Source organism: Staurois parvus, unplaced genomic scaffold, assembly GCF_062004578.1.
Source record: "Staurois parvus isolate SC_StPar_1 unplaced genomic scaffold, SC_StPar_1.0 ptg000102l, whole genome shotgun sequence".
Taxonomy (NCBI): domain Eukaryota; kingdom Metazoa; phylum Chordata; class Amphibia; order Anura; family Ranidae; genus Staurois; species Staurois parvus.
The window spans coordinates 1,331,622-1,357,552 of NW_028317898.1; the positions used below are offsets into that span (position 1 = coordinate 1,331,622).

General features: G+C 43.3%; 1 long non-coding RNA gene across 2 annotated transcripts in view; it reads right to left on the reverse strand.

Annotated features, from left to right (window-relative positions):
- The window catches only part of LOC149467739 (uncharacterized), a 78,239-nt gene extending 55,894 nt beyond the window's left edge, over positions 1-22,345 (reverse strand). The window contains exons 1-2 of one of the 2 annotated variants that reach the window (XR_016311846.1): positions 22,057-22,345; positions 17,741-17,793 (exon numbers count right to left, since the gene is read on the reverse strand). This is a non-coding gene — a long non-coding RNA (uncharacterized LOC149467739). The remainder of the gene's footprint in view (positions 1-17,740; positions 17,794-22,056) is intronic. The other variant, XR_016311847.1, reaches the window with a different exon arrangement.
- Between the last annotated feature and the right edge of the window lie 3,586 nt (positions 22,346-25,931).

Here is a 25,931-nt window from a genome sequence, read left to right on the forward strand (position 1 = left end):
CTTTTTATTTTCCACGCTATAAGACAAAAAAAGACCAAAAATTTTGAAGAAAAACAATATTTTTTACTTTCAGCTATAAAAAATATATAGTAAACTCAAAGTTAGTTACAAATTTAGGCCAAAATGTATTCTGCTACATGTTTTTGGTAAAAAAAAAACCAATAAGTGTATATTGATTGCTTTGTGTGAAGGTTATAGCGTCTACAAACTATGGTATAGATACTGCAATTTACGCCATTTTGTTGCTATACAAAGCTGTGCTAGTTTAGCGGACAATTGCGCGGTCATGCAATACGGTACATAAATGAAATTTACATCCTTTTTTTCCCACAAATTGAGCTTTCTTTCGGTGGTATTTGATTGCCTGTGCATTTTTTATTTTTTGCGCTATAAAAGAAAAAGGCTGACAATTTTGAGAAAAAAAACAATATTTTGGACTTTTTGCTATAAAACATGTTCAGTAAAAAAAATGTAAAATCAAATTTAGTCATAAATTTCTGCCAAAATGTCTTTGCTTAAAAAAAAATCCCAATACGTGTAAATTAATTGGTTTACGTGAAAGTTATGGCATCTACAAATGGCAGGAAAGATACTGGGATTTTTTTTTTTATTATACTAATAATGGCGGTAATCAGCGACTTATGGCGGTGATCAGAGATTTATGACAGTGATCAGCGACTTATGGCGGGACTGCGGCGGACATTTTGACACTGGGGGGAACTGACTTGGGGTCACTGACATCATCAGTGACACCAATACAGTGATCAGTGCAAAAAAAAAAACACTGGGGAGGAAGGGGTTAACTTTTATTAGGTAAAGAAAGGGTTAACTGTGTGGGGGGAGAGTTTTACTAGGGGGCGGGGGTGTGTACTTCACAGGAACACGCTGATCCCCAGAGATAAAGTCTTCTCTCAAGTTCAGCGTGCTCTGAACTGACAGATAGCAAGGCTGCATTGTTTACATTGCAGTTCTGCTATCTCACAGTGACTACTGCACCCGCCGGGAGCCGGTGACGGACACCGGTGACGATCGGTAGGGCGGGCACGCGCCTCGCGTGCGCCCCCTACCTGTTTTGCACAGCGACGTTAAAAGACGGTGCTGTGCGCACAGGTGCCGCCCTGCCGCAGTAAAAACACTGCGGCGGGTCGGCAAGCGGTTAAGGTGTAACATAACACATGGTCACATTCTCCAGCCCCCCCATCCTGAAACTGCACCCCACGTCACTGGAACCACAGGGTGCTTCTACCTGCACAAATAAAAACAAAGATACAAATATCCAGTGATTGTGTTTCCAAGCGCAATTAACACAATACTACGCACCTTACATTTCGGGGGGAGGGGCTCTAAGTTATTAAGGCAAAACATTTGTTTTTATACATTTTGGATAGGGTAAGGGAGGGTTATAATCCCTTTCAGATTGTTTTGCCATCATTGTCCAATTGGGGAGATTTCCCTTCACTCCCTGTCCCATAGCCAAAACAGGAATGAAAAGAAATATCTCCAAAATTAAGGGATTCCCTGGTTGCCACCAGAACTGGCTTCCCCTTTAAAATATGCCCCTCTACTATGTTCTGGGGACAACTCTTTCCCTTTCAGTGATAACCATAAACATGAGGATAAATAGAAAGGGTAAACCCTCTTAATGTAGGCACAGATGTCAGTAAAAACCTGACAGGTGTTCTAATCCCTAACCACTTTTTTTTTTTTTTTAAGTCTGCAAATGTGCAACTATAACGAAAAAAACCCGTAAGTGTTCACAAAAAAAGTGCAAGTGCAAAACACCACACGAAAAAGTGCACTTAGGGGTGTGCTTTTGTCCTACCCCTAAAGGGGCTGGACCGCTACCCTGATCCCCCGGGGCACGAAGCTCCTGACAGGGACAAGGTTCCCATTTGGTCCTCCTGGCCAAAAGGCCTGGTGGACCACCGTTCCTTGTGTCCAGCTGAAGCTAGACACCCAGTACTTGGTCAGGGGGCTCTCCCGAAGAGAAAACCCCCTAGGGATCAGGGGAGGAAGGAACCAAAAGGCCACACATCCTCCCCCTAGACTTCAGGGCAGGCCTGAGGACCCACACCCTCCATCCTGTGGAAAACACACACAAAAGTAAGAAAAAGTGACAAAACGTGGGAGTGTAAATAAATTAAATAAATAAAGAAAATAAAAAAGTGGCCATGCCAAATTGTGCACAGACCAGGCCCTGAGGCCTGTAGCAAAATTGCCCTGGTCCTAGCCAAAAAGGAGGAATAGTGCTCCATCATTGGTGTCAGTGGGAGGAATAGCGGCCCATCATTGGTATCAGTGGGAGGAATAGCACCCCATCATTGGTGTCAGTGGGAGGAATAGCGCCCCATCATTGGTGTCAGTGGGAGGAATAGCGCCCCATCATTGGTGTCAGTGGGAGGAATAGCGTCCCATCATTAGTGTCAGTGGGAGGAATAGTGTCCCATCATTGGTGTCAGTGGGAGGAATAGTGCTCCATCATTGGTGTCAGTGGGAGGAATAGCGGCCCATCATTGGTATCAGTGGGAGGAATAGCACCCCATCATTGGTGTCAGTGGGAGGAATAGCGCCCCATCATTGGTGTCAGTGGGAGGAATAGCGCCCCATCATTGGTGTCAGTGGGAGGAATAGCGCCCCATGATTGGTATCAGTGGCAGGAATTGCGCCCCATCATTGGTGTCAGTGGGAGGAATTGCGCCCCATCATTGGTGTCAGTGGGAGGAATTGCGCCCCATCATTGGTGTCAGTGGGAGGAATTGCGCCCCATCATTGGTATCAGTGGGGAGAATAGTGCCCCATCATTGGTGTCAGTGGGGAGAATAGTGCCCCATCGTTGGTGTCAGTGGGGAGGAGGAATAGTGCCCCATCGTTGGTGTCAGTGGGGGGGAGAATAGTGCCCCATCGTTGGTATCAGTGGGAGGAATAGTGCCCCATCGTTGGTATCAGTGGGAGGAATAGTGCCCCATCGTTGGTATCAGTGGGAGGAATAGTGCCCCATCATTGGTGTCAGTGGGAGGAATAGTGCCCCATCGTTGGTGTCAGTGGGGGAGGAATAGTGCCCCATCATTGGTGTCAGTGGGGGAGGAAAAGTGCCCCATCATTGGTATCAGTGGGGAGAATAGTGCCCCATCGTTGGTATCAGTGGGAGGAATAGTGCCCCATCATTGGTGTCAGTGGGGGAGGAATAGTGCCCCATCGTTGGTATCAGTGGGGAGAATAGTGCCCCATCGTTGGTATCAGTGGGAGGAATAGTGCCCCATCATTGGTGTCAGTGGGGAAGGAATAGTTCCCCATCATTGGTATCAGTGGGGAGAATAGTGCCCCATCGTTGGTATCAGTGGGAAGAATAGTGCCCCATCATTGGTGTCAGTGGGGGAGGAAAAGTGCCCCATCATTGGTATCAGTGGGGAGAATAGTGCCCCATCATTGGTGTCAGTGGGGGAGGAAAAGTGCCCCATCATTGGTATCAGTGGGGAGAATAGTGCTCCATCGTTGGTATCAGTGGGAGGAATAGTGCCCCATCATTGGTGTCAGTGGGGAGGAGGAATAGTGCCCCATCATTGGTATCAGTGGGGAGAACAGCGCCTCATCGTTGGTGTCAGTGGGGGAGGAACAGTGCCTCATCGTTGGTGTCAGTGGGGGAGAACAGCGCCTCATCATTGGTGTCAGTGGGGTAGAACAGTGCCTCATCATTGGTGTCAGTGGGGGAGGAACAGTGCCTCATCGTTGGTGTCAGTGTGGAGGAGGAATAGTGCCCCATCGTTAGTGTCAGTGGGCGAGAGAAGCAGCTGCTCCTTCTTCCAGTTCGGCCGCTCGATTTTCGCAGGGCCGCTCGGCTCCGCCTCCTCGCGGGTGATTGGTCGCCTGTGTGCCTTTCCAGTGCTGGCCCCCGACCCCCGACTTTTCAGAAGATTTTCAGGGGTTGAAAAGTCGTCTTATACGCCGGAAAATACGGTAAGTTAAATATTTAAATACACTTAACTTATATATTTAACCAAAATAAATTTCAAACAATGTTTCTACAGCTGGTGTTAATGAACACTTTCTAGGTTGTAGCAAAAAGAACCATACACCAAGGGTTACGTATCTGAGTGTAAAAGCCCCAGAGGACCCAGGTAGATGGGGAATTACAGCTCACCCATCCATCTCCTTCTTTGTAAAAACAGAGTGGAGCATAAGGAGCCTGAAGATCCCAATGACTACTTTTGGCAATGCTCTGTCTTGTGTATCAGCTTCTGTTTTCAAGCAAATGTGTGCACAATCCCTTTAAGGTTCAACAAGCCCTTCATGCACCTGCCGGGAGCTCATTATACTTGTTGCAGGTAGAGCTGGAGAAAGACAGAACCTGTGGCTGTCAGGTGAACTCTTGTGTATACGAGCCTTCTATTAGGAACATTGTGTATCCTATGAATAAACACTTTCAAACCTTTCTAGTTAAGCTGGCCATACACTAGTGGATTTCCAATTATGTATCAATAAAATTGTTTGAGTTATCAGCAAGTGCTGAGTGCCTAAAAAGTCCATGTGAGGACTTCTATCCATTTTTTGGTATTAATGCTCTTGAATTAGGACATGGCACTGTTTATGCATGTACAGGTCTCCACATGAACCACCCTTTGTGGTCTATTACTTATAGGGAATGCAGGGTCCTGGGTTTAGTAACACTTTATCTGGTCTCCCACAGTACACACAACATGGAAATGCAATTATTTTAGTAAATATAAAACTGCTAAATACATTTCCTTATCAGCAGTATATAGCAGTCTTGTGACTTCAGCAGAGCTCTAGTTAAAGCACGTGGGAGTTTTCTTTCTGCTCTAGGAGGATGTGAAAGTTCTGACCCTCTGTCTGGACAGTGCTGATTGGCCCTGTGCTGATCACATGCATTCTCTAAAGATAAAAAAAAAAAAAACCTCTAGCAATACACACCAAACTGAGCATGTGCATGTGACTATGGATTCAATCTGTATCAGGTGGTTATTTCAACAAGAGGAGGGGCAGAGAAGTCAGGCTCAAACAGCATTTTTACACAATGCAGAGGATTAACCCCTTAGGTTCCACAGTGAGTATAACAAGCATGCTTTACTGCATATACAGACTGATTTTACACTTCTGGGTTTAGTAACACTTTAAATGAATATTTAATTTGCTTTTACAGCGGTAGAGAAATCATTAAAAAAAAAGTCCCCCGGCAAGATAAAGGCATAATGTGCTAGTATGTACCACATACTGTACTAGCACATTATGACAGACTTACCTGTAAAAGGGATCCCTCCAGCGGTGCTCTGTCACTGCTGACAGGGCTTCCATCTTCAGCCGGCCATTTGAATGGCTGAGCCATGAGGATGTTACACCCGCACATGCACACGGGAGTCACCATCGCGGCACAGCACCCTGGATTGACAGCACATTCAGTGTGCCCTCAGTTCAGAGCTCATGCGCTGGTGATGTCATTAACTGCAGAAATTGTGAATATCTCCTTAACCACGTCAAGTCCGGACACTTTCACTTCCTTCCTGTCCAGGCCAATTGTCAGCTTTCAGTGCTGTCACACCTTGAATGACAATTGCGCGGTCGAGCAACACTGTACCCTTATGAATTTTTTAGCATTGTTTTGAGACAGATAAAACTTTATTTTGATAGTAATTATTCACCACTGGGATTTTCATAAATCTTGGCCAAAATTTATTCAGTTATCTTTTTAATAAAAAACAAAATAACCCAAATTAGTTGCAGCCATTGAGAAATACTGTGTGAGCTGTGATTGGTCACAGCTTGTCACATGGTACAAGGCTGTTGTGAATAGCCTTGTACCATGTGACCTCTGTGATCATTCACAGATTTCACACGTAGTAAGCAATGATGTCAGAAGTGACATCTTGCTAACTACTATTCATGTGACCACTGATTGGCCAATCAGTGATCACATGATCTGGACCTCACACAGAGGTCCTGTACAGCGATCGGTATTCCGCTGTGTCCAGAGTATAGCGGTGCCGCGCGCTCCCGGGGAGCGTGCACAGGCTAAAATGGTGGGCGGCGTTCATGAACGGCAACTCACCCCTACACTGCTCCCGTCCGGCCCATGTATATAAACGGCCGGACGGGAAGTATTTAAAAGTGCATGTTTAGGAGAAATTCATTGTGCCTACAGGCAGGGGAGGACTGACCATTTGGAAAGTCGGGCACTGCCCGAGGGCCCGGGGTCAGCAGGGGGCCCCATGAGATGCCCCTGGTACCTTTTTCAGAGGCTTGAGTTTGGGCAAGGACACAGGGGCCCCATGATCCCCCATTGCCCGGGGGCCCCATGAGTTGTCAGTCCACCCCTGCCTACAGGTAAGATTTATTATAAGCATACCTGTAGGTACAATTGACCAAGCGGAGTTTACTACAACTTTATCATTTGATTTAGGAATGAATGTCATTTATCAAATGTAAACTACACATAAGTGGAAATTTGTTTGTTCAAGACAAATTATCCATCTTATTCCTTAAAAATTTGTTCATGGCTATAGTTGACAACCAACGTTGATTTCACCTCACTAAATTTTAGAAAATTGAGTAAAAGTCACTGCTCTTTTCACATTGTCCCTTACAATGTGATTCCTAGAAAACTCAAATAAAGAAAAAAAAAATGAGTTGTTCTTTTCTTTACGCTTCCATCAGGAATGATAAAGACAGCAATGTGATACTTACAGTCAATGTGAGTTTCCTTTGAACACAACACTCCATAGATAAGACAGGTAACCACAAGCAGCAATACATTGCGCACTGAGCTGTGTGGGAGCATCTTGCTGCACTGACCACTGACACATGGACCTGTAGACAAGGCTACGTTGTCATATATAGTTCAGTACACATTGGATTCCAGTTCTCCCCTCCGCCTTCTAAGAGGCCGAGTACAAGTTGCAGCACTGAAAGGAAATTCTTTAAAGGAAAATAAAAACTGAATCAGAAAATTCTCAGCTGTTTACGTCACATTCAGATTCCCTTCTCAGTGAATAATGACACTGAACCCTGGCTCACACTGATACAGTGCAGAATTTGCTGCGTTTTCTGTGAGAATTCCGCACCGCTTCAGAAACGCACCCTGTTCATGCGAACCGCTGCGTGTGTGTATGTTAACAACAGCCCGGAAGCGGTCTGAAAAACGCAGTGCAATGTGCAGAATCGTGATCACCAAGTGGGATAACTAAATGCTCATTACTGACATAGGCCTAAATGGTGAGGAAATCAGCATGTGCACAGCAAAATGTATAGAGTCCTTAATGCACACACAACACTGCAACCGATACACACAGGAAAGTCCAGTGATCCGTGTCACATTCCTCTTAGGCATGCAAGATAGGGGAATGTGTATAAACCCACACACCCTCGAATGTGATCCAAGAATGGCTAGAATGGCCTCTCACCTCCAGCCTGCGACCCTGCAGGGCCACAGCGCATTGAGTAAAATACCACCACAAGGACTAGGGTGCACTCCTCTCGATACTGTATCTTGGGGATATATCTACAGCTTCCACCTCTCCTCTGATGTCCTTGCGGGCCAGTAAGCCAGATGAATCCCAGCTCAGATCCCCATAAAACAAAAAAACATATCCTCCATAGTGCAAACTGTTTATTCAAGTATTAAAAAGAAACGAAGAACACACTCACATGGGCAGAGTCACATCCAGCGTTTTCCCCATATGCTGGGTGTAAGCATAGACCTCAAAAGGTGTTCCAAGATGGCGCCACGCCGGAAGTGCGTCACCACGTCAAGCCGTCGACGCGTTGCGTCACGTGACCTCGTGACTTCATCAGGACTAACGTGATTGGCCTATCGCACTTCCTTAAATAGGTCTGTATTAGCATCAATGAGAGTCCATTGGGCGGGATCGCGGCGGCCATATTCCTGTAGCCCGTTGTTAACAACCGCAACACACAGGATCCAGGACATAAAATACCCGGGACTGGATAAGACTATGTCGAAGCTATGCCAAACTAAGCTGCAACCAAACAGTAAATGCCCCGAATACTGGAAACTGTATGCCAAACCCCCCAAAAAAAGAATCCTCATTGTGTATATTGATACCAACCCAGTACCACTTATAAAAAAACAATTTATTATTAAAACCTAAATGGTGTATAAAACACCATATATAGTATGTCATAATACTATGATCAGTCATTGAAACCCAAAATGAGATCAATAGGATATATCTAGGTCAAAAGTATATATATATAGTTCCAACCAACCATAAAAATGGCATTTACATATAAAACACATAAACAATAAAAAACTATAAAAAATAAAATATAAAATTAAAATATCAATAAAACTGATTGACCACCTTTAAGCGTATGCTCATCACCCCTCATATTTACAGATAATATACCAGAAAATATAATAGTACTCAAAATATACGAAAGGTCAAAATTACATGGATAATACAGATATAATGTCAACATTGAAACAATAAATAAATTCAAAAATCGCTGATAAAACAATTTAAATCAAATTCAATATTGAGTCCTTTCGGTACCTGTGTATCCATATTAAAAATCCACTTTGACTCTGTTTGACTCAATACCCTGACCTTGTGACTCCCTCTCCAGTGTCTACGGTATTTCTCCACTCCCCAAAAGGAGAGACTTGCCGGATCTTTATTATGATATTGCAAAAAATGTTTGGAGACACTGTGTTTCGGAAAACCTTTTCGGATGTTTTGGACATGTTCTCTAAGTCTGACCCACAATGGCCTTTTTGTCAGTCCTACGTATTGGAGGCCGCAACCGCATTGCAACACGTATACCACCCCCTCCGTCCTACAGGATATAAAATCCTTAATCTGGAATTCTTTTTTGGTTACTGGTGGAGATGAAGGACTTACGTCTGGGGTTAGGGACTTTGATAGCTCGACATGCGTAGCACGTTTTACAAGGGAAAAACCCCTTTTGATCCAAAAACGTACCTTTCTTGTTATTACTAGGTGGATCCAAAACATTATGTACTAATGTGGGTCTCAATGTGGGTGCTTTCCTATATATAAATTTTGGGGCTGATGGTAACATTTTACACAATACAGGGTCAGTGAGTAGAATCGACCAGTGTTTTTTAAAAACATTCTCTATTTTCCTATAATTAACCGTAAAATCTAACACAATAGCCAATTGGTTATCAAATTCCGTGGTCTTTTGCTTGTCCACTAGAAGACGACTCCTATCCATATCACCTACTTCGGTGATTTTATTTTGTATAATATCTCGTTGGTATCCTTTATCCACAAACCTCTTTTCCATAATTTCAGCCTGCTTCATGTACTCTTCTTTTACAGTACAATTCCTCCTTAGTTTAATCAGCTGACCTTTTGGGATGTTCAGAAGCCATGGGGGGTAATGGCAACTATCCAATGGGATGTAACCATTACAATCTACTTTCTTAAAGAAAGTTTTTGTACACAACTTCCCCTCATGTGTATAAACACATAGGTCCAAAAAATTTATAGATAGCTGATTAACCTCCCATGAGAATTTGATATTACCATTCAGCTGATTAAGAAATGACAATAGGTCATCTTCTGTACCATCCCAGACGATAAAAACATCGTCGATGTATCTTTTGTACAGAATTAATTGTTGTGGGGATTGATGGTATACTGCCTCCTCCTCCCAGTGGGCCATAAAGAGATTGGCCACACTGGGAGCGAATCTAGCCCCCATAGCAACACCCCTGGTTTGCTTATAGAATACATTATTATACCAAACTAATAATTCCTCAGTGGTCAATTTGATCTTACTCAGATTAAAAACTCCCTTTCCTATGACTCTCTTTTTCTTTTGGATCTGGCGGCCTCCTCTACATCCCCTCCTCTGTTGGGGCTTCTGAGGAATTATTAGTCCTAGATAAGGGACTCAAATATGCACCCCCTAAAACAGGTAATGGGTTCAATATTTATGTTGACACTCTTAGATATGCCAGAAAATTAAATATCAAAAAGTTCTTCTCGGGATTACCGGGAGCGAAAAATACGATATCTAATGTGCCTGCCAATGATATTGTTCATTCAGGATTGAGAAACAAATCTTTATTCAACCCTCAGATGAATAGCAATAGTCAGGTTGAGGTTTTTAAAAAAATGATAGATATGGACATGAAGAAATTAAAACTTACGAAAGGAACACAAAATAGAGCCTTGTCAATTGGCATTAATAGACTAAAGAAGAGAAATTATATAATTATCAGGCCGGCGGATAAAGGTGGGGGAATAGTGATACTGACTAAAGAGTACTACGAAAAAGAAATGGATACGCACCTAAGTGATGTGACCACTTACTTAGCCCTACCTAAGAATCCGACTAATGTATACAAAAAAGACCTTATGAAGCTTATTAAAAAAGGAAAAGATAAGAAACTATTAAATAAAAAAGAGGCACAATATTTAAATCCAGAAGTATGCAGAATACCAGTCATATATATGATACCTAAGATTCATAAGGATTCGGAGAATCCACCAGGGAGGCCCATAGTGAATGGGATAGATTCCGTAATGTCAAGAATGGGACAGTATGTGGATTTTTTCCTCCAACCTTTAGTCAGCAATACTAAAGCCTGTTTGAGAGATACCAAGCATCTCATTCAGGTGCTGGATAATATAAAGGGGAGTAATCAATTGGTTTTTGCGAGTGCTGATGTATCGGCCTTATATACAATAATTAACCATGAGGATGCAGTCAACTCAGTCAATTGGGGTCTAAGAGAGTTTAGTCAATTCAATTGGACGCAGAGGAGATATATTACAGAATGTTTGGACTATTGCCTATCTCACAATTATTCTTGGTATAAAAATGTATTCTATAAGCAAACCAGGGGTGTTGCTATGGGGGCTAGATTCGCTCCCAGTGTGGCCAATCTCTTTATGGCCCACTGGGAGGAGGAGGCAGTATACCATCAATCCCCACAACAATTAATTCTGTACAAAAGATACATCGACGATGTTTTTATCGTCTGGGATGGTACAGAAGATGACCTATTGTCATTTCTTAATCAGCTGAATGGTAATAACCGGAATATCAAATTCTCATGGGAGGTTAATCAGCTATCTATAAATTTTTTGGACCTATGTGTTTATACACATGAGGGGAAGTTGTGTACAAAAACTTTCTTTAAGAAAGTAGATTGTAATGGTTACATCCCATTGGATAGTTGCCATTACCCCCCATGGCTTCTGAACATCCCAAAAGGTCAGCTGATTAGACTAAGGAGGAATTGTACTGTAAAAGAAGAGTACATGAAGCAGGCTGAAATTATGGAAAAGAGGTTTGTGGATAAAGGATACCAACGAGATATTATACAAAATAAAATCACCGAAGTAGGTGATATGGATAGGAGTCGTCTTCTAGTGGACAAGCAAAAGACCACGGAATTTGATAACCAATTGGCTATTGTGTTAGATTTTACGGTTAATTATAGGAAAATAGAGAATGTTTTTAAAAAACACTGGTCGATTCTACTCACTGACCCTGTATTGTGTAAAATGTTACCATCAGCCCCAAAATTTATATATAGGAAAGCACCCACATTGAGATCCACATTAGTACATAATGTTTTGGATCCACCTAGTAATAACAAGAAAGGTACGTTTTTGGATCAAAAGGGGTTTTTCCCTTGTAAAACGTGCTACGCATGTCGAGCTATCAAAGTCCCTAACCCCAGACGTAAGTCCTTCATCTCCACCAGTAACCAAAAAGAATTCCAGATTAAGGATTTTATATCCTGTAGGACGGAGGGGGTGGTATACGTGTTGCAATGCGGTTGCGGCCTCCAATACGTAGGACGGACAAAAAGGCCATTGTGGGTCAGACTTAAAGAACATGTCCAAAACATCCGAAAAGGTTTTCCGAAACACAGTGTCTCCAAACATTTTTTGCAATATCATAATAAAGATCCGGCAAGTCTCTCCTTTTGGGGAGTGGAGAAATACCGTAGACACTGGAGAGGGAGTCACAAGGTCAGGATATTGAGTCAAACAGAGTCAAAGTGGATTTTTAATATGGATACACAGGTACCGAAAGGACTCAATATTGAATTTGATTTAAATTGTTTTATCAGCGATTTTTGAATTTATTTATTGTTTCAATGTTGACATTATATCTGTATTATCCATGTAATTTTGACCTTTCGTATATTTTGAGTACTATTATATTTTCTGGTATATTATCTGTAAATATGAGGGGTGATGAGCATACGCCTAAAGGTGGTCAATCAGTTTTATTGATATTTTAATTTTATATTTTATTTTTTATAGTTTTTTATTGTTTATGTGTTTTATATGTAAATGCCATTTTTATGGTTGGTTGGAACTATATATATATACTTTTGACCTAGATATATCCTATTGATCTCATTTTGGGTTTCAATGACTGATCATAGTATTATGACATACTATATATGGTGTTTTATACACCATTTAGGTTTTAATAATAAATTGTTTTTTTATAAGTGGTACTGGGTTGGTATCAATATACACAATGAGGATTCTTTTTTTGGGGGGTTTGGCATACAGTTTCCAGTATTCGGGGCATTTACTGTTTGGTTGCAGCTTAGTTTGGCATAGCTTCGACATAGTCTTATCCAGATGCCCATGTGAGTGTGTTCTTTGTTTCTTTTTAATACTTGAATAAACAGTTTGCACTATGGAGGATATGTTTTTTTGTTTTATGGGGATCTGAACTGGGATTCATCTGGCTTACTGGCCCGCAAGGACATCAGAGGAGAGGTGGAAGCTGTAGATATATCCCCAAGATACAGTATCGAGAGGAGTGCACCCTAGTCCTTGTGGTGGTATTTTACTCAATGCGCTGTGGCCCTGCAGGGTCGCAGGCTGGAGGTGAGAGGCCATTCTAGCCATTCTTGGATCACATTCGAGGGTGTGTGGGTTTATACACATTCCCCTATCTTGCATGCCTAAGAGGAATGTGACATGGATCACTGGACTTTCCTGTGTGTATCGGTTGCAGTGTTGTGTGTGCATTAAGGACTCTATACATTTTGCTGTGCACATGCTGATTTCCTCACCATTTAGGCCTATGTCAGTAATGAGCATTTAGTTATCCCACTTGGTGATCACTATAATATATTGTATTTATGCTTAAGCGCTACATCATTTATTTACATGTATGTTATTATTCTCTGCTCGGTATAGGATTGGATGTTAGCAGCTGCAGAATATTTGGTGTATGCCAGATATAATTGGTTTTTGTCTTCATAAGAGCGCAAAAGGATTTTTGTGTTATAATGTGCAGAATCGGATCGCATAGGTGTGAATACTCATGTGATCTGATTCTATTGTGGACCCAGAAAAAGGGTCCTGCACCTTTCTGGTGCGGCGCGATTAGAGCCATACAAAATGTATGGCTCCAATCGCACCGCACACAAATTGTATGTGATTTGCACAGGAATGCAGTGCGGTTCCTGTGTGAATCACATGCAATATACCGCACTGCATGTATGTGAACCCAGGCTCAAAAATGCTCATTAGTCCAGAATGACTGTTCTAGTTTCCTTTTCTATGTACATTTAGTGCTGGTTCACACCATGCCAGCATCTGCATCGCACAGGAACTCACTGTGCATTCCTGTGTGACTCAACCTCATGTAAAACGCACTGCTTTTGCGATCTATAGTGCATGTCAATAAAAATGTAATGACACGCCAACTGCAGGTTGCAATCTAAGTGCTTTTCCCACACTGGATTGCATGGTACTTTTGTAACATGTGATCAGGTTACAGTGCGGGAATGAATGATTGGGAATGAAATTGCACAGCACTGAACAACCGTATGTGAATCGCATAGGAAAGCAACACGCATTCCTGTGTGATTCATCTCTGGACATGGTGTGAATTGTATTGTCAATTTCTTTATGTTGACCTTGACCATTGTGGATGGCTACTTAGACAAGAATATCTCTTATGTGTACAACAAAGTGATTGTCTCTATTTCTGTCTACAAACGGAAGAAAAATGTAGGCCAGTGGTGGGTACTGTACTAAATACAGAGGTCCTTAGGGATGGCCTTGACAACCAAAGAGTCGCATTCATCGTTTTGATTCCTGAAAGTTGTTTTTGTTGTTGTATCAAACTGCATTAGCTTATTATTATTTTTTTGTAGTTTGGAGTGCCCCCTTACAGGCACTGTGCCTATCGGTTTGCCCTTCTGCATGGACTGTTCTCATCGGAGTGCCCCCTTACATGGATTGATCCCATCGGAGTGCTCCCTTACATGGACTGATCCCATCGGAGTGCCCCCTTACATGCACTGTGCCTATCGGTTTGCCCTTCTGCATGGACTGTTCTCATCGGAGTGCCCCCTTAAATGGATTGATCCCATCGGAGTGCCCCCTTACATGGACTGATCCCATCGGAGTGCCCCCTTACATGGACTGATCCCATCGGAGTGCCCCCTTACATGGACTGATCCCATCGGAGTGTCATCTCACATGGACTGATCCCATCAAAGTGCCCCCTAACATGGACTGATCCCATCAGAGTGCCCCCTAACATGGACTGATCCCATCGGAATGTCCCCTTACATGGACTGATCCCATCAGAGTGTCCCCTTACATGGACTGATCCCATCGGAGTGTCCCCTTACATGGACTGATCCCATCGGAGTGTCCCCTTACATGGACTGATCCCATCGGAGTGTCCCCTTACATGGACTGATCCCATCGGAATGTCCCCTTATATGGACTGTTCCCTTCAGAGTGCCCCCTTACATGGACTGATCCCATCGGAATGTCCTCTCACATGAACTGATCCCATCAGAGTGTCCCCTTACATGAACTGATCCCATCAGAGTGCCCCCTTACATGAACTGATCACATCAGAGTGCCCCCTTACATGAACTGATCCCATCAGAGTGCCCCCTTACATGAACTGATCCCATCAGAGTGCCCCCTTACATGGACTGTTCCCATCAGAGTGCCCCCTTACATGGACTGATCCCATCGGAATGTCCTCTCACATGGACTGATCCCATCAGTGTCCCCTTACATGGACTGATCCCATCAGAGTGCCCCCTTACATGGACTGATCCCATCAGAGTGCCCCCTTACATGGACTGATCCCATCAGAGTGCCCCCTTACATGGACTGATCCCATCGGAGTGGCCCCCTCGCATGGACTGATCCCATCGGAGTGCCCCCTTACATGCATTGTTCCCATCAGTTTGCGCCTCTGCATGGACTGTTCTCTTCGGAGTGCCCCCTCACATGGACTGATCCCATCAGAATGTCCCCTTACATGGACTGATCCCATCGGAGTGCCCCCTCTCATGGACTGATCCCATCGGAGTGTCCTCTCACATGGACTGATCCCATCGGAGTGTCCTCTCACATGGACTGATCACATCGGAGTGGCCCCTTACATGGACTGATCGCATCGGAGTGCCCCTTCACATGGACTGATCCCATCGGAGTGCCCCCTCACATGGACTGATCCCATCGGAGTGCCCCCTTACATGGACTGTTTCGATTGGAGTGCCTTTTTACATGGACTCATTCCATCGGAGTGCCCCCTTACATGCATTGTTCCCATCGGTTTGCGCCTCTGCATGGACTGTTCTCATCGGAGTGCCCCTTTACATGGACTGATCCCATCGGAGTGCCCCCTCACATGGACTGATCCCATCGGAGTGTCCTCTCACATGGACCGATCCCATCGGAGTGTCCCCTCACATGGACTGATCCCATCGGAGTGCCCCCTTACATGGACTGATCCCATCGGAGTGTCCTCTCACGTGGACTGATCCCATCGGAGTGTCCTCTCACATGGACTGATCCCATCGGAATGTACTCTCACATGGACTGATCCCATCAGAGTGTCCCCTTACATGAACTGATCCCATCAGAGTGCCCCCTTACATGAACTGATCACATCAGAGTGCCCCCTTACATGAACTGATCCCATCAGAGTGTCCCCTTACATGAACTGATCCCATCAGAGTGCCCCCTTACATGAACTGATCACATCAGAGTGCCCCCTTACATGAACTGATCCCATCAGAGTGCCCCCTTACATGAACTGATCCCATCAGAGTGTCCCCTTACATGGATTGTTCCCATCAGAGTGCCCCCTTACATGGACTGATCCCATCGGAATGTCCTCTCACATGGACTGATCCCATCAGTGTCCCCTTACATGGACTGATCCCATCAGAGTGCCCCCTTACATGGACTGATCCCATCAGAGTGCCCCCTTACATGGACTGATCCCATCGGAGTGCCCCCTCGCATGGACTGATCCCATCGGAGTGCCCCCTTACATGCATTGTTCCCATCGGTTTGCGCCTCTGCATGGACTGTTCTCTTCGGAGTGCCCCCTCACATGGACTGATCCCATCAGAGTGTCCCCTTACATGGACTGATCCCATCGGAGTGCCCCCTCTAATGGACTGATCCCATCGGAGTGTCCTCTCACATGGACTGATCCCATCGGAGTGTCCTCTCACATGGACTGATCCCATCGGAGTGGCCCCTTACATGGACTGATCGCATCGGAGTGCCCCTTCACATGGACTGATCCCATCGGAGTGCCCCCTCACATGGACTGATCCCATCGGAGTGCCCCCTTACATGGACTGTTTCGATTGGAGTGCCTTTTTACATGGACTCATCCCATCGGAGTGCCCCCTTACATGCATTGTTCCCATCGGTTTGCGCCTCTGCATGGACTGTTCTCATCGGAGTGCCCCTTTACATGGACTGATCCCATCGGAGTGCCCCCTCACATGGACTGATCCCATCGGAGTGTCCTCTCACATGGACCGATCCCATCGGAGTGTCCCCTCACATGGACTGATCCCATCGGAGTGCCCCCTTACATGGACTGATCCCATCGGAGTGTCCTCTCACGTGGACTGATCCCATCGGAGTGTCCTCTCACATGGACTGATCCCATCGGAATGTACTCTCACATGGACTGATCCCATCAGAGTGTCCTCTCACTTGGAAATTTTGCATTTCCTAGACCTTTGTGGTAATATTGTGCGACATAAAGAATTTGAACTACCCCTATTTCATTCTTTAGGGTGTCTGCTTTCAAAAAATGTATAATGTTTGGAGGTTTTGTGTAATCTTCAGGCCTAAAATGATTTTGTAAACTTGTTCAAAAAAATGCAAAAACGGTTCTGGCAGCAAAAGGGCTAAAATTGTTCAGAATAGCTTGCAGTCTGCCCAAAGACCAAACAAACATCTAAAAAATAGTAAGATTTATTTTTTGTTTTAAACAAGGGTTTTAGATTTGCTTTGTCATTGGGAACCCATAGTAAACATATAGTGGGGGTTTCACAAATGTGACTGCAAATGTAGAACTAGACTTTAGACCTCATGCAAACTTGGTGATTAGCCCCAGTGTATGAGGCTTCTGTGTTTAGGTGTCGACAGGTTTCAGAGGTGCACTGTCCAACCTCGCTGCAAGCAGTCCGCGTTACGAGCATTCGTCTCTGGGCGCTCACTGCCCTTTCGGCCCTCGAAGCTAAAACATCTGCATACTGGGACTGTATGTACTGTATACAAGTCAGCAATTCAGTTCTAAAAACATTAAAGTATGGTGGCTATGGAGGACAAGATAGGCAACCAGTACTGGATCTGGGACTAAGCTGGGCCTCAGCAGGGTCATAGTTCTGTATGAGTCTCTTAGACTTTTTTCTTAATTACAAGCATGCAGGTAATAGACAGAAAATAGTGACAGAGGGTCTTACCTTGCAGAAGGCAAGCAGTGCCTCCCTAGGTGGCTCATTCTCTGGGTGACATGCTGCAGATAAGTAAATTACACATTTTAGACCAATTTTAAGTACATAGGAGACATAAACAGATGAGTAAAGCCTGTAGAAATGACTGAAGATGCCATAACCCATAAGGTCAGTCCACCCAAGGGTGATATTGTTGTTATGGGTTGAGCCTTGTTGCATGAATCAGCCCCTGGCCTCGTATATTTATTTTATGGGTGTTCCTGCTCCTTCTGTTACATTTTCCATAGTATAAAATAGAAAAGTGGAGACCCCTCATAATGGGCACTGCAGGGTATAGACCCAGGACTTCAGAGGTCTCATCTTTAGAGCCCTTAAAGTAGAAATAAAGGCAAAGCTTTTTTTTTTTAATTTCCAATAGGGTAAAGGAGGGTTTTAACACTTGTCAGTTTTATTTTGGTCATCTGTGTCCCATTGGGGAGATTTCCTTTCATTTCCTATCCCATGGCCAAAAAAGGAAGTGAAAGGAAACCCATCCAAAGTGAAGGAATCCCTGGCTGTCATCAAAACTAGTGTCCCCCTTGGAAGATTTCCCCTCTGTTCCTGTTCTGGTCACAAAACTAAATTTGGAATTTTCTTTTACTTTCGGTGATAATAGTAAACCGGTCAAATAGAGAGGGTGAATCTCCCTAAAGGGGACAGAGGGGCGGACTGACAACTCATGGTGTCCCCGGGCAATAGGGGATCATGGGGCCCCTGTGTCCTTGCCCAAACTCAAAAAAGCCTATGAAAAAGGTACCAGAGGCATCTCAGGGGGCCCCCTACTGACCCCGGGCCCTCGGGCAGTGCCCGAGTTTCCAAATGGTCAGTCCGCCCCTGGGGGACACAGACAGCAATAAAAACCTGACAGGTGTTCTAAACCCTCTCCACCCAATTCAAAACTACAAAGTTTTGCCTGTAGGTATACTTTAAGAGATACACAGAACCGCCAGGTGATCTCTCTTTAGTATAAACCCAAACTTTACGGGTGGAAAGATCTTTCAATAACACATGTGAATAAATAGGATCGATAATAAATAAATAAAGATGTAGACTTCGTTCACACAGGCGTACTGCCGCTTTTAGCCACAGGTGTTCATGCATCCCCATGGGGGCAGTCCCATTCATGTCAATTGGGACACAGAGCTGCATGGACACAGCCACTGCTCTCAATCTGACAGCTGTGAGGGTGTACAGCCCCAAACGCACACTTCTGCATTTCGGACTGCACCCCCGCATCTGCATGGCACCCACCTGAACACCTGGGCATCCCCCTGTGGTCATACATGGCCCTCTCACAGGTATACACTGCAGCACACCCATGTGAACGAGGCATAGAAAGTAAAAAGATTTTTTGTTACAACATCCAAGTGAAAGATAGAACACCAACAGGTCAGAAAAAGAATTGACAAAGTCAAAAACAGAATCACCGAGTTGGAAAAAGGATCACCCGCTTGTGTCAGTGTTTTGTTGAATCAATTTTTGCTTTAATCACTCGCCTTCCAGAAGATTAACCCCCCTTCCTAAGCAGGCCATTTTTTACGATACAGCGCTGCGTTATTTTAACTGGCAATTGTGCAGTCATGCAACGCTGAACATAAATGAAATTTATGTCATTTTTTTCCCCACAAATAGGTATTTGATCACCTCTGCGGTTTTTATTTTTTGTGCTATAAAGAAAACAAAATACTGACAATTTTGAAAAAGCAAAACAACAATATTTTTGACTTTTTGCTATAAAACATATTATTACAAAAATATAAATACATTTCATCATAAATTTAGGCCAAAATGTATTCTGCTACATGTCTTGCTAAAAAAAAATCCCAATAAGTGTATATTAATTGGTTTACGTGAAAGTTATAGCATCTACAAAATGGCGGCACATACGTATAATTAATTTTTTTTATATGTTGGTAAGGGCGGTGATCAGCGACTTATAGCGGAACTGTGGGACTGCATTGGGCAATCTAACACTGGGGGAGACTAACTGCCACTGACCAGTGACACTAATACAGTGATCAGTGCTAATATAAAGCACTGACACTGTACTAATGACACTGGGCAGGAAGGGGTTAACATCTGGGGCGATCAAAGGGTTAACTGTGGGATGGGAGTGATTTTTTTGTGTACTATGTTGTGTTTTACTAAGCAAACCTGCTGCTTTCTAGATCTCTGCTGTGCAGCATGTCAATGCTGACAGGAGAGAGATCTGTGTTGTTTACACATAGGTCTCTCCCCTCTCAGCTTTGCAGATGATCACCTAGTCCTGGTCAAAAATCACCAGCCAGGACCTGGTGATTGACATCCTCAGGAGCCAATAGCAGAACGGGTAGGGCACCGCACACGAAAGCCCCCTACCTGGAACTACAAAATCACATATATTTACGTGATAGTAGTGTATCTGCTATGGGGCGGCAGGCAAGCGGATAATTAAAGCCATTAGTCTGTTGGGATAGGTCTCCACTAACTTTGCACATCTAGACTTGCCAATATTTGCCCGCTCTTCTTTGCAGAACTACTCAAGTTCACTTTAATTTGACGGTGACTGTTTGTGGACTGCAGTCTTAAATCATTCCACAGAGTTTCAAAGGGGTTTAAGTCTGGGCTCTGACTAGGCCATGCAAGGACGTTCACCTTTTTCTCCTCCAACCACTGTGTGCCCATTTTTGCTGTGTGCTTTGGGTCATTATCATGTTGGAAGGTAAACCTTCTCACTGACAACTTTCTGGCAGAAGGCAGCACATTTTCCTCAAGAATGTGATGGTTTTTCACCCCATCCATCTTTCCTTCTATCCTGACAAGTGCTCCAATCCCTGCTGCACAGAAGTCCCCCATAACAGGATATTACCACCTCCATGCTTTACTGTAGGAACGGTGGTATTTGTATGGTGAGATGTATTGGATTTCCGTCAGACACATTTTATCCTTCTAGTCAAGTAAAAACTGAGGCAAAGGCTCTGCGGTGCCAGGTAGGGCTACACAGTGAAGATCCCGAAGTAGGGCTGAAGGAGGTTCCCTTCACGTAACCTTTTGCCAACCATGTAGCCCATATATGCAATAGCAAGAAAAAGTGGGCCTCAGCACCCCGCGTCGGCACATATGCACCCACAACAGCAATTAGCAAGCTCACTGCACATTACCTGAGCCGTCAAAGACAGCTCTCAGTCACAGCTTTTGACAAGGAGCCAGTGGGATGGGTTCCCAATCATGTATCCACTGTGACAACCAACTTTAGTGGGCTCATGATAGTGAAGCTGTGCCACCTCCCAGCCATTAACCAAAAAGTGCCATTAACCACCTCCCATCTGGCTGTTGTATATAAACGGCCGGACAGTGGCAGTGCAGGGTCGGGTGGCCGTTTTTAAACAGCCTCCCCGCACCCTGCTTGTGCGCGCTCCCTGGCAGCACGCAGGACCACAATCCAGTGCCCGCTGTGTCCTCCGGACACAGTGAAACACCGATCGTCGGACGGGACCTCTGTGTGAGGTCCCGATCATGTGATCACTGATTGGCCAGTCAGTGATCACATGCAGAATAGTAAGCAAGATGTCACTTTTGACATCATTGCTTACTACGTGTGAAATCTGTGAATGATCACAGAGGTCACATGGTACAAGGCTATTCACAACAGCCTTGTACCCTGTGACAAGCTGTGACCAATCACAGCTCACACAGTAGTTCTTAATGGCTGCAAGAATGCAGCTAGTGAGAAGGAGAAATGATTGCTTTTACAGTCTTTACGGGTGTAAAGGCAATCAGTGTAAAAAAAAAAATTTTCATCACCCCCCACCATGGTGACACTGTACTGCTAGGGTGACAGTATGTAAAAAAAAAAAAAGTAAAAAAAGTTTAAATTTATAATTTTTAGCTTTAAACTAATTTGGGTTATTTTTTTTTTTACTAAAAAGATAACAGAATACATTTTGGCCAAGATTTATACTGAAATACTATTTATTTCCAAAATTTTATAAGAAAAACACTGTTTTTCTAAATTTTTGGACTTTTTCATTTACATAGCAAAAAAAATAAAAATCCCAGTGGTGAATAAATACCACCAAAATAAAGCTTTATCTGTCTCAAAAAAATGCTAAAAAATTCATATGAGTACAGTGTTGCATGACTGCGCAATTGTCATTCAAAGTGTGATAGCACTGAAAGCTGAAAATTGGCCTGGACAGGACGGGGGTAAAAGTGTCCAGACTGGAAGTGGGAAAGGGAGTTCAAGTTCTCCTTTAGGCATGCATGATGACGTGGATCATATTTAAACATCATAAATCACAACTTACCTTGTGCTCACACTTCTAGTCAACAGGACGTTTCAACCATTCACTTTCATCCCCCATGTTGATTTCCCTTTCTCTGTTTAAGTGCTAAAATGGTGAGCTAGAAAAACAAGATAAATAGCAGGTGAATGTGTTATAACAGATGTGGATCTCCAAGATAAAATGAATGATCAAAAAAGTGAAAAAAAAACAAGGAGAAAATCATTAGAGGCACAAATAGCAGATCTTCACCCAACCCAGCTTTACATCTATATCAATGTCCCAACCACTCCAGACTCTGGCTGAAAGTTTTCAGAGAAGGAAATCCATTCATGCATTCAATTCCAAAGTAAGCGACTGCCTTTATTCTGAATGTCCTGTTTTAGGATAGGAAGGGGTAACATTCACAAGTCTTACACCAATAGAACATATCCAAAACATCCAACTACCATTAAAAACATTGTTGCAAATTTTATTCCGGGGATAATACAATTTTTTTAAATATATTTTTATAAACACACACACGTACACATACACTTATTTACACACACTGCTGTGCAAACATTTTAGGCCGGTGTAAAAAATGCTGTAAATTACAGTGGGGGAAAAAAGTATTTAGTCAGCCACCAATTGAGCAAGTTCTCCCACTTAAAAAGTTGAAAGAGGCCTGTAATTGGCATCATAGGTAGACCTCAACTATGAGAGACTAAATGAGAAAAAAAATCCAATCACATTGGCTGATTTGGAAAGAATTTATTTGCAAATTATGGTGGAAAATAAGTATTTGGTCACCTACAACCAAGAAAGATTTCTGTCTCTCACAGACCTGTACCTTCTTCTTTAAGAGGCTCCTCTGTCCTGCACTCATTACCTATATCAATGGCACCTGTTTGAACTTGTTATCAGTATAAAAGACACCTGTCCACAACCTCAAACAGTCACACTCCAAACTCCACTATGGTGAAGACCAAAAAGCTGTTGAAGGACACCAGAAACAAAATTGTAGACCTGCACCAGGCTGTTGATAGCTGTGCTGCTGAGAGGACACAGACACCTGTAGCTCCAGGATCTCTGTGGATTTCTGTGGATTTCAGCAAGTTTTCAGCGTTTCTGCTATCATGATGGCCAAAGACTTCGACTGGGGATCAGCAGACCCTCTTCTGCTTCTGGGATTTGCATCATCGGACTCCACCGGGAAGGATAGAGAGGAGGACATCATGGCCGCTGTGACTTACCTGCAGGGAGGAAAGGCTGAGAAGACTGAGGCCCTGGGACAGCTTCTGGACATGGCTACTAGCTTCACCATGGCTCCCATCTTCCACTATCCAGTGAGGTTCCCAAAGACATCTGGGAAGAGGGCTGAAGATGGAAAGGCCCTCAAGGTGAAGAGGAGGGACATCACCACCAGCTTGGCATCCCAGGAGCCTACAACCAGCACCCAGCGATGCTCTTCCCGAGCAAGCAAAGGGGCTAAATACAAAGAGCTGGTAGCTGAAGGTCTCCTGGATGCCCTGAACTCCAAAGAGCCCAAAAGAAAGGCAGCGTACAGCAAGCCTCAAGGAGCCAAAAGACCCAGGGCCGAATGAGGTAAGTAACATCAGGTAGACAAAGACATCTGGGAAGAGGGCTGAAGATGGAAAGGCCCTCAAGGTGAAGAGGAGGGACATCACCACCAGCTTGGCATCCCAGGAGCCTACAACCAGCACCCAGCGATACTCTTCCCAAGCAAGCAAAGGGGCTAAATACAAAGAGCTGGTAGCTGAAGGTCTCCTGGATGCCCTGAACTCCAAAGAGCCCAAAAGAAAGGCAGCGTACAGCAAGCCTCAAGGAGCCAAAAGACCCAGGGCCGAATGAGGTAAGTAACATCAGGTAAGGGCCGAATGAGGTAAGTAACATCAGGCAATTATGGGTTTTTTATGTTTACAGCCCATTTCTCTTACCTCCCCCTAATTACTGGCTTAAAAGGTAAAAAAAAAAAGTCCCTTATTACCCATAGCTACCTCTAGACTGTGTGTTTCCGATTCTATCTGACATCTTCCCTGTCTCCTGAATCTGTCCTTTTCTCCTCACTTTGTTTGGAAAAAATTTTTTTAAAAATTACAAATTTTTTTTTAAAAATTACAAAAAAAAAACAAATTAGATTTTAGTTTTTAAACATAGATAAAATAGTGGTAAGTTAATGTAAGATATTATGGTGTGTTTCTGACTTCATGTAACATCCTCTTTAACCCTTGAACCTCTCCTTTTCTGCTCATTTCTGTTTAAAAAAAAAATTATATATATAATATTATATTTTATGTATACAAACTGCGAAACCCACCACCTGTCACCCACAGCTGGCAGTTGGATTACAAAAAATGGAGATCTGGAGCAGAAAAAGTTACTTTTTTGGGTTATTGTATAGATTTTTTTTTAGAACATCTTAACTTTAACATCTTACAAAAAAGGAGAGGATTGGCTGGCTATAGGGGTGGAGGAGGCCAGATTTTTTTTTATGTTTGTGACACTAAACAATATCCCTATTATTCAGAAAAAAAACCCAAAACACATCAGCTAGTTACTGTCCCTGTAATCTATTTTTCAGGAAGTAATTTCTTACTGTGTTTTTCTACTTCCTTGTAACATCCTCCATGAGATTCCACACCTTCCCTCCAACTTCTATTTGAAAATGAAACTCCTTGTGACATCCTACATTAACTCCCAAACCTCTCCTTTTCCCCACCTCTCTTTGTTTGAAAACAGCAGTGAATATTAGTTGTAGCCATGTACACTGCTCTATACACTTTGCACGCCCCATCACCCATCGCCCAGGGCCCATATCAGGAAGTTGGATCACAAATTAAAAAAAGTAAAAATGGAGATTTGGAGGGTCTGGGAGCACTAATGACTTTTTTTGGCTTAAGAACACATATTTGAATTGGATATATTTTTTCAACCAGAGTTTAGTGTCATTTCTTTAACATCTTGCTAAAAAGGAGAGGATTGGTCGGCTGTAAGGGGAAGGAGGAGGCCGGATTTTTTTGTGACACTAAACAATATCCTTATCATTCAGATAAAATCCAATACACATCCACTAGTTCATAAAACATACAGTGCCGCGCTTTCTTTTAGTATGTGATAGCAAACAAATTATGTTATAAAACAGTGAACATATGTGAAAAAAGAAAAAGTGAACCTATGTGAAAAAAAGTCTCCAAGTATAATGTTTTTCTTCAACTTGAAACAAACTTCACAATTTCATATCTTCATGCAATATCAATCCTCCACCACAAACGCCAGATGTGCCCTCAACAGGGTTTTTCACCTCACATATAGTTTGGTCAAAAAACGCATGTGTCCCTCGAGGTGGACATAAATGGTCAGATGTATCCTGAAAATGGAATCTTCCTCCAAAGATCACCGATCCCTTTAATCTTTCCTCCTCAATTCAGGATACATGATAAAAAAACAAGTAAAACACAATAGTGCTTTATCCTTTAAAACACATTACTTTATTAAAAGCATAACAAAGGAAACTCGTCCTTACAACCACATTGTTACATTTGAGGAGTGGAGTTTCCTTTGATTGCTCCCCTATTGTACAGCGCTGAGCAAACCCTTTGGCGCTATATAAACTCGTAGTAATAATAATAATAATAATAATAATAATAATTGCTCATACAAGAGTATTGCAGGTTTTAAATGCGCATATATCTGGTGCGATCTAGTACCTGTATTATGTGACTGGCCAGTTTTTATGCTTTTAATAAAGTAATGTGTTTTAAAGGATAACGCACTATTGTGTTTTACTCGTTTTTTGACATGTATGCTGAATGGAAGAGGAAAGATCACCGATCCCTTTAATCTTTGGAGGAAGATTCCATTTTCAGGATACATCTGACCATTTATGTCCACCTCAA